The sequence below is a fragment of the Photinus pyralis genome, unplaced genomic scaffold, assembly GCF_008802855.1.
Source record: "Photinus pyralis isolate 1611_PpyrPB1 unplaced genomic scaffold, Ppyr1.3 Ppyr1.4_LG2, whole genome shotgun sequence".
Taxonomy (NCBI): domain Eukaryota; kingdom Metazoa; phylum Arthropoda; class Insecta; order Coleoptera; family Lampyridae; genus Photinus; species Photinus pyralis.
In genome coordinates this window covers 4,016,846-4,030,989 of record NW_022170403.1, presented here as the reverse complement: position 1 = coordinate 4,030,989, position 14,144 = coordinate 4,016,846, and the positions used below count along the sequence as shown (strand labels likewise).

At 34.9% G+C, this 14,144-nt stretch overlaps 1 long non-coding RNA gene across 1 annotated transcript; it reads right to left on the bottom strand.

The window, feature by feature from the left end:
- Nucleotides 1-6,211: 6,211 nt before the first annotated feature.
- On the bottom strand, nt 6,212-6,688 carry LOC116165152. The gene is made up of 2 exons (XR_004144088.1): nt 6,459-6,688; nt 6,212-6,401 (listed from the first exon to the last, which is right to left on the bottom strand). It is a non-coding gene; the product is annotated as an uncharacterized LOC116165152 (long non-coding RNA).
- Nucleotides 6,689-14,144: the final 7,456 nt, after the last annotated feature.

Below are 14,144 nucleotides of genomic sequence, written 5' to 3'. Positions count from 1 at the left end.
AGTCAGCAGCGTTCGGTAAACAAGGAGGGATGCGTAAGAGGTTCTACCTCGGGTTCTACTTCACTAAGAAATTTCTCACCGAATACCAAAACTAGCTATTTAGGCCGTTTAGTTTACAAATGCATTCCGCCGAGTTGCATTGTAAAATCTCAAACAATTCATTAACTCCATGTACCTATCTCTTAAAGTCAGTTATCTGGTCGTTATCTAGTGATAGGTAAACGAGGAATTTGGATTTCTTCTGCCGATGTATCTCGCTTTTGAAAAAGGACTGTGGCGTTGAATTTTTTTCGTCTGTTTCCACAGAATATGGCCTACTTATTCTTATTCTGTGACTGTTTCCTAATGGATGTCGAAGTTATTAATGCTCGCTGTGATAAAATCATCATTTTTTATTTGACAAATTTTTGTGAAATGTAGGTAGACACCCTTAGCAGAACATGTAATATTGACGTTTACTGTACTTGTTATGCCACTGTCGGAGAACATTTTCTGACCCGAAAGACCAATTTGCAAATGAGTGTCACTTTTGTTTGAAAAATGACCTTAAGAAAAACTGTTCAACAATTTTGTTCCGTAGGTACCTACGCAACAAACTTCGTGGAATTTTGTCAATTTTCGTTGTCCGGCCAAGAATTGCAGTGGAATTATTTTTTTCGAATTTTCAAAAACTAATTTCAAGATTCGTGATTTTTATATTCAAGAACCACCAGATACCAAATTTCGTCGAAATCAACATTTTTTCGCACCCCTATGGAGGGGTGTGCCCTTTTGTGGTAGGAATTTTGAAAAATTATTTGCAAAATCGGAAAGGGCATACAGCAAAACCTATTCAAAGACTTACCACCAGTCTCTGTAACTGTTGCTGAGAAAAAAATTAAAGGAGAAATGGAAACTTTACCACTTTTTTGAGGGTGGCTCCTAAACGAATACATGGAGTTAATGAATTGTTTGAGATTTTACAATGCAACTCGGCGGAATGCATTTGTAAACGCTTAAACGGCCTAAATAGCTAGTTTTGGTATTCGGAGAGAAATTTCTTAGTAAAGTAGAACCTCTTACGCATCGCTCCTTGTTGCGCGAACGCTGCTGACTATGCTTCTCTCTCCGTCTCACTCGCGACTTTTTTATTATGAAAAATTCACGGTAATGTTATAGAAAATAAAATAATCACAATTCTTTGGAGCATCAAATGAGCTATAAATATTGGAAATCGATATCGTGAAATAAAAAGTTATGAGAGTTCAAAGTGCGCACTTTTCATCTGCTACATGAATTTTGGAAGTTGACGGTCATTTTTCTAAAAACTGTGCATAACAAGGTAGGTAAATATGAATGCTTTAGATTCTGCTATAAATGTACTTTCGTTTTACAAAAGGAATTATTGATGTATATCGCTTAGTTGCTGAGAAAATAAATACTTTCGGTGGTCTAGTAGCGCGCGCGAAAATGAGTAAAGTTCAACTTTAGCGGCCTATAACTTTTGTCAGGTCAGGACCACGGGAAAATGTCGTAAAGCGAGATTCTGAAGGTTCAAACATTTCTGAACAAAATGGTGTGCGTCCCAATTCTTTCTACTCCGAAAAAAAACGACCTCAAATAAGCGAGTTAGCGCCGGCTCTCCGCTGAACTATTATTTTCGTCTGCGCAACTCTCTCCCCTGGTAGAGAAATGGTAGGCAGAGCCAAGAAAATGCAACCATGGCCCAATATTGCTATTTTTGAAAAAAATCTATTAAAATTAAGAAAATCAAAACTGTTTTACAAAATTCTGAAATCGCTGAGAAACAGGAAACCATTAGGAACTAGGGTAATCAAAAATAAAGTAGGCCAAATTCTGATGCAACCTGGCGGTATTATGGATAGGTGGAGAGAGTATTTCCAGGAGCTGTTAGGAGGAAGTTTAAATAATGAGCAAAGTGATCGGGAGGGAGTGGATGAAGGCAATAAAAACAACCATGATAAGAAAGAGACAGAACACGAGAACCAAGACAATCGACAGGATAACCAACAACTAGAAAATATATCAGAAGAGGAAATTAAAGCTGCTTTACAGAAAATGAAAAACGGGAAAGCCCCAGGTCATGATAAGATTACCGTACAAATGATTAAAAAGATGGGAAGGGAAGCAATGGAGAAAATACTAGAGTTGTATAATAAAATATGGAAGGAGGAACAGATACCAAAAGATTGGTAAATTGGTCAAATAGTCCCAATTTTTAAGAAAGGAGACAATAAACAATGTGATAATTACAGGGGCATCACATTATTGAGCGTACCCCTAAAACTTTACGAACAAATCTTGGAAAGTAAACTAAGAAAAATAATAGAGCCAACCCTCCTAGTAGTCCAGAGTGGTTTCCGCAAAGGCAGAAGCGTGTAGGATAACATATTTATAATAAAGAAAATTATTTCAAATACACGGCAATACAATAAAAAAACCTACATAGGATTTATAGATCTGAAGAAAGCTTTTGACAAAGCACCGAGGGGAATAGAGCCTGCAAAACAAAGGAGTCAATCTAAAATTAATAAGAGTAATACAAACACTGTACAAGAATACAAGAAATTACGTAATTAGCAATAATGATACATCAAAGGAATTCATAACATCGGAAGGACTGAGGCAAAGTGGAGTAATGAGTCCGGTATTATTTACAATATTAATGGACGACATAATTAGAAGATGTCACCTAAAAACTAAAAGGCTAGGTATAGGGTACAGGAATCTACAGCACGTTGAAATTTCAGAGTGCGCTTATGCGGATGACATCGTCATAATGTGCGGAAGGGAACACGACATACAACGAAATTTATTAACATGGAAGGAAGAGCTAGCCGCAAACGGTATGGAAATCAACCTAGAAAAGACAAAAATAATGGAAATTACACACGCTCCTGGGCAAATCAATGTTAATATTGGCGGAACAAGTATTGAGCAAGTAGAAAAATTCAACTACTTAGGTGTAATAATAGACAGAGAAGGTAAACAAGAAACAGATATCACCGAAAGAATAAATAAATGTGTTAAACTATTTTACGCCTTAAACAGACCTTTCCTAAATAAAAATGAAACAACAAAATGTACTAAAACAAGTGTCTATAAAATGATTGTAAGACCAGTATTAACTTATGGCTGTGAATCTTGGGTGTTGGCAAAAAGAATTAAAACGAGACTAGAGGCGGTGGAAATGAAATGTCTTAGGAGAATTGCAGGAGTGTCGTTACGTGACCACATACGAAGTGAAAAAATACGAGAAGATCTTGGAATGGAGCCCGTAACCAAATTCGTTGAAAAACGACAACTGAGTTGGTGCGGTCACCTGCAAAGGATGGAGGAGCAGAGAATCGTCAGACGGGTATGGGAAGCAAAGGTACTGGGAAGGAGAAGAAGAGGAAGACCGCAAGAAACCTGGAATGGAACGGTGAAGAAAATATTACAAGCAAGGGAAAAATTGCCTACGATATCTCAAGCGATATCTCTATACTCACACAAATGTAAATAATTGCAGCACAATCGAGCACAAACAAACCCAATACGAATTTTGAAAATAGCAAGATTTGCAGGGGTTCGTATTTCCTTGATCACGTTCGCTATTTGTTTGGGAGAGAGAGTTGCACAAATGAAAATATCTGCAGCACAAAAAAGTACAAATGATTCCAATAGTTTGTCTAGTTAGTATTCAAGGGATTATATCAATGTGCATGTACTTAGCTTCAATAACTTATTGCTGCATGATCAAATTGATTTTGGTGGTGTATAAAGGTAATCCTTCAAATATTGCAAGCTGCAACAGGTTCATTAACGCAGTCGATCGTAGATCGGAATACAAGTACTCTTATTTCGGCTCCTCAAGCAACCATTATTTCAATAACAGAGTGGATTAACTCGGTTTCATTGTGTATTTTCTTTTTGATTTAGAGTGAATTGCTTGAAGCGTCAAAACAGAGCTCCCATTCGATGCTCGCTTATCTTCATTAAAGGCAAGATGGTTATGATTATTTTATTTACGACTGCTTGATAATGCGGTGATTATAGTCGCAATTAGTGACCATAATTTGCGATATTATGGCCTAGTACATAATGATAAAGTAAAACGGCCGCTTGTCAATGTGACAGTCGTACTTAGGTGTCAATCCAAGGTAAATTCAAGTATTTTAGAAATACTTGACAAATGCTTCACATCTGTTGTCAATGATATATAGGTTTAATCGTTTATTGAATTCCATGAAACTTTCATTTTTAAGGGGTTGATGCAATCATACATAAAGCTTTGTATATATCGCGTCCATAAATAGGCTTTATGGGGACTCACTGTTATGTGGTCACTTAATAATTGAAAATTTATTTGAAATTGTTGATGGCCATGTCTTGCATAGTTAACGTCCAGCTTGTATGTCCCTTTCCTTGTTTGTTTCCCTGTTATCGTGTGTCTGTTATCTGAGCGCGCCAGGTATTAAATTTGGAAAATAACTTTCACTTCATTCTCGCCATTTTATAATTCATACGTGGGCGATCGACTACCGAGAACGAATGTTCAAAGTTTATAATATACAAGTAAGTAGCCGTAGTTAGTTTAGTTTTATACAAAGTCTCTGTCATGTGTAATAGCATCCTTATTTTAGCTATTATCTTATAAGAGAGGTGTAGGTATTATGTATGTACTATATAGGTGTCAAATCTAGTGGCGATTTCCCACTTGTAATATTAATCTATAAAACGCCAATAGTGTATCATGTCATTCTGCCATGTCAAGCTCTGTAGATCAAACTTATTTTTGATTATGCTGTTCTCCGTAGATCTATTAATTCTGGATAAATTGGTACCACCCATCTGACCAGCAGTCAGCTGGATAATACACAACATAATTTGAAGCGGACCATTGGCCGGCGAATGGGCTGCAGTCAGCAGTACAAATATTAAATTACCTACCAGTAGTACCATCAATATCTTGGGGTACATATAACCGCCGCCGCCGCAGGGTGCACCCGCCGTCGCCATTCAGGCGTCTAATTATCAACCGATAGTACCAGGGCTGGTTGGATCATCATCTACGGATTGCGTAACGAATAACAATATAATTATAATCTAGTCTACGTTATGTTTGATTGTGTTTGTCTTAAACGGTTGCTGCTTGTTTATGTTTAGAATTATTTATATTTATAAAGAGTGCGTCTTTCTCTCCTGTTATAATTTAAACTTTCTTATAATATACAAATCTATCTAGTAGTCCTCGTACGCGTATGAATTATTATTTCTTATCCGCGGACCAGGCTGAGACTTCCCTTACATAAGGGTGCTCTCTCCTGTGCCTACATCACCTTCTCTATTTGTAAATAAACGGCTCGTCCATAAAGACCCAATTTATGTACTTGATAATAATAGTATATTATTATACGAGCATATAAAGTGTGCGATTATGACACGAGGTGAAGTTTGCAACACGAGCCGAAGGCGAGTGTTGTAAATTTCTGAGTGTCATAATCGCCTTTATATGCAAGTAAAATACGCTATTTTATCTACGACTATTTAATTAAATAGAAAATGCGGCATCTGAATCAGTTTGAAACGTAGCAACTTCATAGCGGTAGCGCAATGTACGCCTATGGTTTGGTTTGCGTTCGTTCATTCGTTGACGGTATTTAACCTCAAATCTAATTCAATGCTCAGATTCAAAATGTATCGCAATGTACCTAAGTGGCGAACTAAATATGCAATTTATCTAAAGTTCCCAGAAGTCATTAATTCAACACGTAATTACCTACACGTAAGATTATTGCTAATATAAATGGTTGTCATTCATTTTTCATTGTTTTAGATTGTGACATATAACCTATGGAAGTAAGGTGGATATTTATGTGATGTACCTGTACAACTATTCTCTAAATCCGATCCCGATGTATCAATTATGTCTGCAGAAATTGTTACACAGCTGCCAAATGGAATACAATATTTTGTTTCGCATACATAATCTAATTTTTCAAAGACTTCGTTACGCTTCTCCGACCTGCATCCAAGAAGTTTCTTCCTCTTTTAGAAACGAAGTTTAAGCATTTAAAGCATAGTTTTATTGCAAATTTAAGGGCAAGGGGTGTTTTTTATTAGTTAACGTACATATTGTAGCCATCTATTTAAGTAATTTGGTCAATGCCTAGTATGTAAGACCTGTTACGAATTATCAATTCTTAAAATAAATCATGCAAAACGGTGGTTAAGTGCTACGACAATTTGTATCCTTTATTGTCAACGAGTTTACAATATGTTATTGTTTTGTATCGTGGCACAATTTCGACAACAATACCACATATGTTGTACGAAACATATTTCTCTTCGTAAAAGGCTGAAACTTATAGGTTATACCTAGCATAATCTTCAAATGGGGCTTCCGATAATCCATTATGCTACAAATAATGCCTTGTGAATATGAAGGTATAGATACTTTAAATACAAACGAAAACCTTATTCATGCTCATGCAGAATATTTGTATCAGCGAAGGTATCTGTCGTTAAGTAACGTTGCCTGAACTTGCCAATGACTTCAGGTATTTTACAAGTTTATTTCATCCCATTTTATAAATATCGCACATATCTCGTCATAGGGGTGGATCAAGTTCCTGTATTAATTGTTTTTCAAATAAACCTACAAAGTTAAGCGTACGTAACCCGAAATCTCTCATTTCTAACCTAAGAAATGTTTAAGAGCAGGGAATCGAATTTTTAGTTGAGTAGGTGGCACCATTATACTCAACTTTCGTCGTAATTTTTACGAAAACTAAGTCGAATCAGGAATAAAAAAAGACATAGTCTTGTAAGGCACATGTTACTCTAGTGCTTGAAATAATTTCCAATCAAATTTTCATTATAATTACTTTGTAAATAGTAATTATAGATTTGAAAAAAAAGTTTACGTTGAAACTTAAAAAACTATTCAGCGGGTAGCCACCGTCATACAGAATCACATATCAAAATTTCGTTGACTAATTATACATCGTACGCCCAAAATTTACAACAAAAGGATCAAAAAATCATGACGTCATGATTGACATCCATTTTACAGCTAGGTTAGTGGAGCTATTTTTGAATAGATGTCGCAACAACCGCATCACGTTGAAAGTTTGTTTCACGTTTTTTCATGCCATTCAATGAAACCAAGGTCAATAACAAACGAGTAGCATCATTCTCAAATTACGCCATCGAAGCTGTCTGGGCTGTGTGTAATTTCTTACGTATTATTAGCATATGTAGTTGTTTTAGCGGGGCCCTTTAAAAAATACAGGCTATCACAGATTTATATCCATTTTACCTACCTAATGTCTAAAATGTTAGATGACTTAAATTTCACTATCTACTTGGCGCTTTTGTGCAGTATTCAGTATTGAATCATTCCGAAAAAAATTAGGGATGAACTTGGTAAGTTCCTTCCTTGTGGAACCTATATAAAATGTATTAGATTTCCTACGACTTTATATCGTAATACTTTCATAGATGTTCATTTTGAATTTTTGATAAATGCGCTAGTCGGCTAGATCATCACAATTCATACCTCTCGCCGAAGAGTTTTTTTTTAATGTGCCATATTAGAGATACCTACTACTGATCAGTGATCATTTCTTATGCCTGCAATTGCACCTATACAAAGCCACAATTTTGGTCGATAAAGTTAGCACCCCCACTTTGCCCAAATCAAGTAAACATATGCCTATAATTTAGAACTAATTAAAGACTAATTTGAACCCACAAAATTAGAATTTGTACCCGCTTAGTTCTGGCGGAAAACCGATTTTTAAAGTGGGGGTGCTAACTTGATTTCAAGTTAGCACTTTGCCCAAATCAAGTAAACATATGCCTATAATTGAGAACTAATTAAAGACTAATTTGTACCCACAAAATTAGAATTTGTACCCGCTTAGTTATGGCGGAAAACCGATTTTTAAAGTGAGGGTGCTAACTTGAAATCAAGTTAGCACCCCCACTTTTTCCGATTGAAATTTTATTAGTCGCATTAAAAACTATGAATTAAAGACTATTTTGTACCCAAATTAGATTTTCATTGTTTAAACAATTTATACATTATTTAAACAATTTTTTACTAAAAAAGAGCAATTCTCAGAATTAATAAAAATAAATGGAAAGTATAAATTAAATACTAATTTGTACCCACAACATTATAATTTGTACCCGCTTAGTTCCGCTGGAAATCCGATTCCAAGGTGGGGTGTGCTAGCACCCCCACTTTTCCCGATTGAAATTTTATTACTCGCATCAAAAACTATGAATTAAAGACTAATTTGTACCAAAGTTAAATTTTCATTGTTTAAACAATTTTATTTATACATCATTTAAATAATTTTTTTACTAAAAAAGGGAAATTCTCAGAATTAATGGAACGTATGAATTAAAGACAAATTGTACCCACAACATTAGAATTTGTATCCGTCAGAAACCTGATTATGACGTAATAAGCATTTAAAGACGGCCTGGCATGAATTCAAAATATACGCTGTATAATGCAAGAAGATTCTAGCCCTTAGAAAAATTCTCCGCAATCTTGCATTTTCGTCGCTGAAAAACAATAGCGCCTTTCTTATATTCTTGAGACGGTGTTTAATAATTTTCAAAGCGATCAGGGGTTTCTATACGGTTATTGTTATTGTGCGCATGTACAGACAGACAAACGGACAGATATGCAGACAGCAATACACAAGTATAAACGATCTCGAGGATCGTTACTAATTTAGCAGAGTGCATTCTTTCGACCCCAATATTCCCTCCCAACTTGCGCCCTGGCTCAGACGACTTCCTAACAATATAATTTGTTTACAAAATAGTTATTTATATAACAAGAGCGCGAAGTTCAATTTCGCGCATTGAGACTGAAGGTATTTTGACAAGGCGAAGCCGAGTTAAAATATCAGTCAAATGCGCGAAATAACTTCGCGCTAGCGTTATATACAATATTTTTTCTACAACTGAACCGATTGTTAATTAAATTGCTGTTTAAGTTCAACTTTTTCCCGTGCGCGAAATACTTTTTTTCACTGTTGACGATTTCGCGCACGTTGTCAATAGCAACCTTACCTATTAATTAACCGTTTAAAAATCTAGTACTTCGCGTTTCGAAATCCGTCAGAAAATGACACGTTTTTTTGACAGTTGTAGAAAAAAATGTTTGTATTTAATCCTTAATTTATATGTTGCATTTCCTTTCTTTAGAAAAAAATTGTTTAGATAATGTATAAATTGTATAAACAATGAAAATCTAACTTGGGTACAAATTAGTCTTTAATTTTTACGTTCCATTTCTTTTGATTAATTTTGAGAATTGCCCTTTTTTAGTGAACAATTGTTTAAATAATGTATAAATTGTTTAAACAGTGAAAATCTAATTTGGGTACAAATTAGTCTATAATTCATAGATTTTAATGCGACTAATAAAATTTCAATCGGGAAAAGTGGGGGTGCTAACTTGATTTCAAGTTAAGAGGTCGTTTATTAACGAGCGACAAAAAGTGAGTTTATGATTTTGCACTTTCTGTCCGCCCGTCCGTCTGTGTACATAATTGATAACGCGAACGGTTTCGAATTTTACAGTTCTGTTTTGAGTAATAGGTCAATGGCCAAGTGACTAACTTTCGGTCGATACTCGTCCACCGGAAGTGACCTTGTCACTCGTCTATATTGGTGCAGTTTATTTATGTCGTACCCGAGGTCGTACCTAATTGGTAAAATGCATTGAAATCCGCAGAAATTTCAAAAATCGCATACGACGTGAAAGTGCATTCGAGGAATTGAGGATGAGCTTTCTTTCTGCATGATAGTAGCTAAGTACCATTGAATAAGCAAATTATTCACGCTACTTTTGGCTATTTTTATGTATACCTAAAATAAGGTCTTGCCATACAGACGAACCGAAAAGTCATCAAGGCCCAAATAATAATGATAAATGAGACACATTTTAGTATGTACAGTGTGTAAAGCGATGGAGTATACAAGAGGGAATTTTTTTTTAAATATTGATTTATGAAAAAAAATTATTCTTCATAATATGTTTTGCTTGCTTTGAAAGTACCAATAACGTTTCGATTGTTTGTGGTTTGATAGCAATACTCTATCTTAATTATAATGTAGAATGATAACTTTCAATAAAAAAAATTAATTTTATTATTTTTCCAGATTTCTATAAATAAATTTTAGATTATCGAAACGTTATTGGTACTTTCAAAGCAAGCAAAAAATATCATGAAGAATAAATTTTTTTCATAAGTCAATATTTTTAAAAAATCCCTCTTGTATACCCCATCGCTTTACACACTGTATAATGTATATGGAGTGCAAAGAAGTACCTCCTGTAAACATTTTAGGAGTATATTCATTACGTTTATGTAGATTAAAAACGAGTTTTCTCAAAAAATTTACTTTAAAATTACTATAGGTAATCGATTTCGAATCTATAATTCATCATCAGACCTTAGCTGAAATAATATATTATTCATTACTTTGCGAAAGCGCTCTAAACGGTTTTCGTATAATGTAATGTATAATATGTATCTCCGCTGCAAGGTATCTTGATCTTCAGTGTTGGACATTGACGATTAGATGTCCGGTTGCGAATATTTTCCCACCGTTTTTTCGCACTTTTCGATGCTTTGTTTCGTTTTAAACTCCTAGAGCAGGGCTGTCACACTTCAACTAGCATAACATCTTTGTATGCAACTTTAGTAGTGATGTTGTAAACATTTCGTATTTGAGGGAAATTTATACATTTTAGTGGTCCGCCACAAAAAATTAAGTCGCGGGCTGCAAACAAAATTTCACAAGTGAAACGGAAAGTCGACGATGGTAAACTCACAAAGAAAGGTATAAATATAAATAGTACAATAACCTTCCTACGTTAGCAGTTTTACAGTAGCCTCTGTTTATTCAGTTATGTCACATTATACGTCTGGTACTGTGATTGTAAACATTGTATCAGATACTGTAACACCTGGTGCCTGGTTATAGGAGGGCCATCTTTGCAGAATGGCTACATTATAAAAAGTACGGCATTAATGAATACCTTTTAATAATCATTTATAGTGACACCTATGTGTGATTAGATTTTTAAAAAAATTAAAAGCTTATTAATTGAAGCGCCATCCATGGTAACTCCACTTAAACTTATTTAGCATTGCCGTCCTTAAAATTCTAAACAAAACCTAGACAGTAGTGACATACGAGATGGCGTTTCTATTTTTAGTAGCTACAATTATGAACTTATACATATGCAATTATGAGAAAATATATATGTGACATAAGAGTAGTTTATATAAGGATTTTAAGATGGAACCCGATAATAATCCTATATCATAATCGCTAAAATATAGTGACGTATTTAATAGTCGTAAGATAAAAGGCAAAATCCCACCATGGGTGCCGCTGACGTGAAGCTGGCGGCACGCCAACCTATTTTGGCTTTTCGTTAGAGCCAGCCTAAACAAACCGTCAAAAATAGCTGACAAACCTAAACAAACGAATAAACAACGATTCGCACCTAATAAAACGTTAAAGAAATCGGTTTTGTGGTGCCGTCAACTTCCACGGGTGGAATAATAAATATTGAAATGATTAAATTTTAAAATCTCAGTCAATGGTGAAATCTTTATTTCCTTATTATTCTTCCAGAACACCTTTTAAATCCAACAGGTAGGGACAGAAACCTTTCCTTTCAGCTGCAGTTTGCCGATAAGACAAGTGACTCATAAACTCATAATAAATTTAAGGAACGAATTTTTGAATGTTTCCAAGGTTGATTCAATTCACGGCAGTCCAATTGTATTACGTGATGTTGTCGCTCATCTTCCCCCAAAATTCATCTGTGCAGAAGGAAATAAATAATAACCGTAATTCTTATGGGTTTACATTTTCAAAGTCGCCTACTCTTTTCCTGCGGTGTCGTTTATTATTAGCGTCAAAATATTTTTGCTACCAAAATTGAACTTTGAAAGTAACTTTGAAATATACTCGTAAGTTTCATTGGAAAGTCACAATGAAAGCGAGACTAAAGTTTTCGATCTTAATGGCTTTTAGGGATAGATGCCCACATAAGCAAGAATTATTTTCTCGATTCAGTAACAACGCGATGACCTTAGCTCCACTTTATCCCGTTATATTTTGTCATTTTAAGAGAAACGCTGCGTTAATTGTAATCAAATCCCCGAAGTAATTTCATTGAGGGGGGCGCCTGTTATTTCTATCACATTACCGGCATTAAGAGTTTTTGTGGATATGATTGATAGCGGAATGTCGTACGTGGTGTGGGTGAACATTATTCTAATCACAAAAATGGAATAGATACCTAATAGTGGACGCGTGTTTTCTTACACTCTGATTGGATCGTTGCCGTAAAGTATATGGGTCCAAGGTTGCTGCGTAACGATTCCTTTGAAACGTTGCCAGACACACTTTTGTTATGGTTCTATTTGCCAATATGCGTTATTAAATCGTTCGTTCCCAACTGAAAGTTTCGTTTTTTTTAACTACACCTTTTCCAACTTTATTCGAGAAGTTGTAAATTGTATTTGAAGAATTGTTTCTTGTATTTCAGAAACGTCAAAAGTAGATGAGAATAGTCATGTGGATTTGAGAAAAACATAAAATGTATTGTGAAGATAGTCATTGTATTTGAAAAAGTATCATTAATGATTGTATTTCACAGAATGTAATATTATCCTAATGAAATTATAATTAAGAATCCAATTTTAAATTCCGGCTACTTTTAAAAATGTAGTCCCGCGCAAGCGAGCGAGCGAGCGAGCAGCATCACGCTCAAGTTTATACATGTGATTTTGTTATTTGATTCTCAAATACTTAATTTTACGCATTCTACTTGAATACAATTTACTACTCTTCAAATTCATTTGAATGCCTTCTCAAAATCAAACACTATTCTGAACTACAAGTTTGTTGTTTTCTCAAATACATTTTAACTATTCTCAAAAATACAATTGTACTTTCTCAAAATTAACTTGATAGTTTCTCGAATAAAAGTTGAAAGGTGTAGAAAAAATGTAGCAAGCAAACACTGACGGTCGGGAAGTTTTCCTACTAGTTGGCGCTAGAAGTGGGTACTCAGTGACCTCCATAAGATATGCAATAATACACGTGTAATACTTTAAAACGAGCTTAATGGTGGCACTTTAGTCAACCAAGGTTGAGTTCCATTAACGAAATACCCCAAATTAAAGTTTTGTTAACAGTTAGTGTCAAACATGAGAAACGAACAGGAAGTTTAACCGTTAATAAATGTTCAGACTGTTCGTGAGAGATTGTGTATAAACTTTAGAGGACATCTTTGGCTGGAAAAGATTCATAACGCCCATTATTAGATGGCTGCAGAAATGCGCAAAAGTAAACACGAAATTGTTTTCCGCAGGTAGTTCTCAACAAGCGCTTCTGAATAAAGTTACCAAAATATTGAGGGTAACGATTACTTAGTCCCAACACTTTTCGATTAGAAATCTCAGATAAATTATTCCGAAAGAAGGCGCAGATTGTGTTATTTGATAGCGGAGTTAGTTGCGGATATTTCAGGATAAATTTACAATCGAGAAACTTTTAACCACTCGAACCCTGTCACAAGCGAAATTAAATGGGTAAGCTATCGTGTATTAATAATTGGTAAGAATATTATCTTTCAGAAATGTGGTAAATCGTAATGTGTTGCAAAATAATCAAATTTTAAAGGCGTTGCAGTAAATTATGGCATTCTTGCATTTTGAATAATATGACAAATTTAGCAGTAGGTATAGAATTGCCAAACCACAGAACATTGACGCGAGTAAATGTTTTTAAAGAAACAATCCTTAAAGTGTGACCCTTAGCAGCAATTGAGAAATGTTACCCTTGATACAGCCATTTCTAAAAAACAAAGTCGCCTAATTTATAAATTGGTTGACTATTATATCCGTTTGGTAAAGCGCCTTAAAACAATCCGAATCTATTAGTTCCCCCCACACTAAGGAATATCCATTGAAATAAACCAACAGCTATTGAAATGGCAACGCCGCAACAGTTTCGGTAATCATTAACGCGATTGAGACAGTGATATTAGTACTTTTCAAATGTTCAAATGAGTTATAGCAAAAATATGAATATGAGTTTTCAAA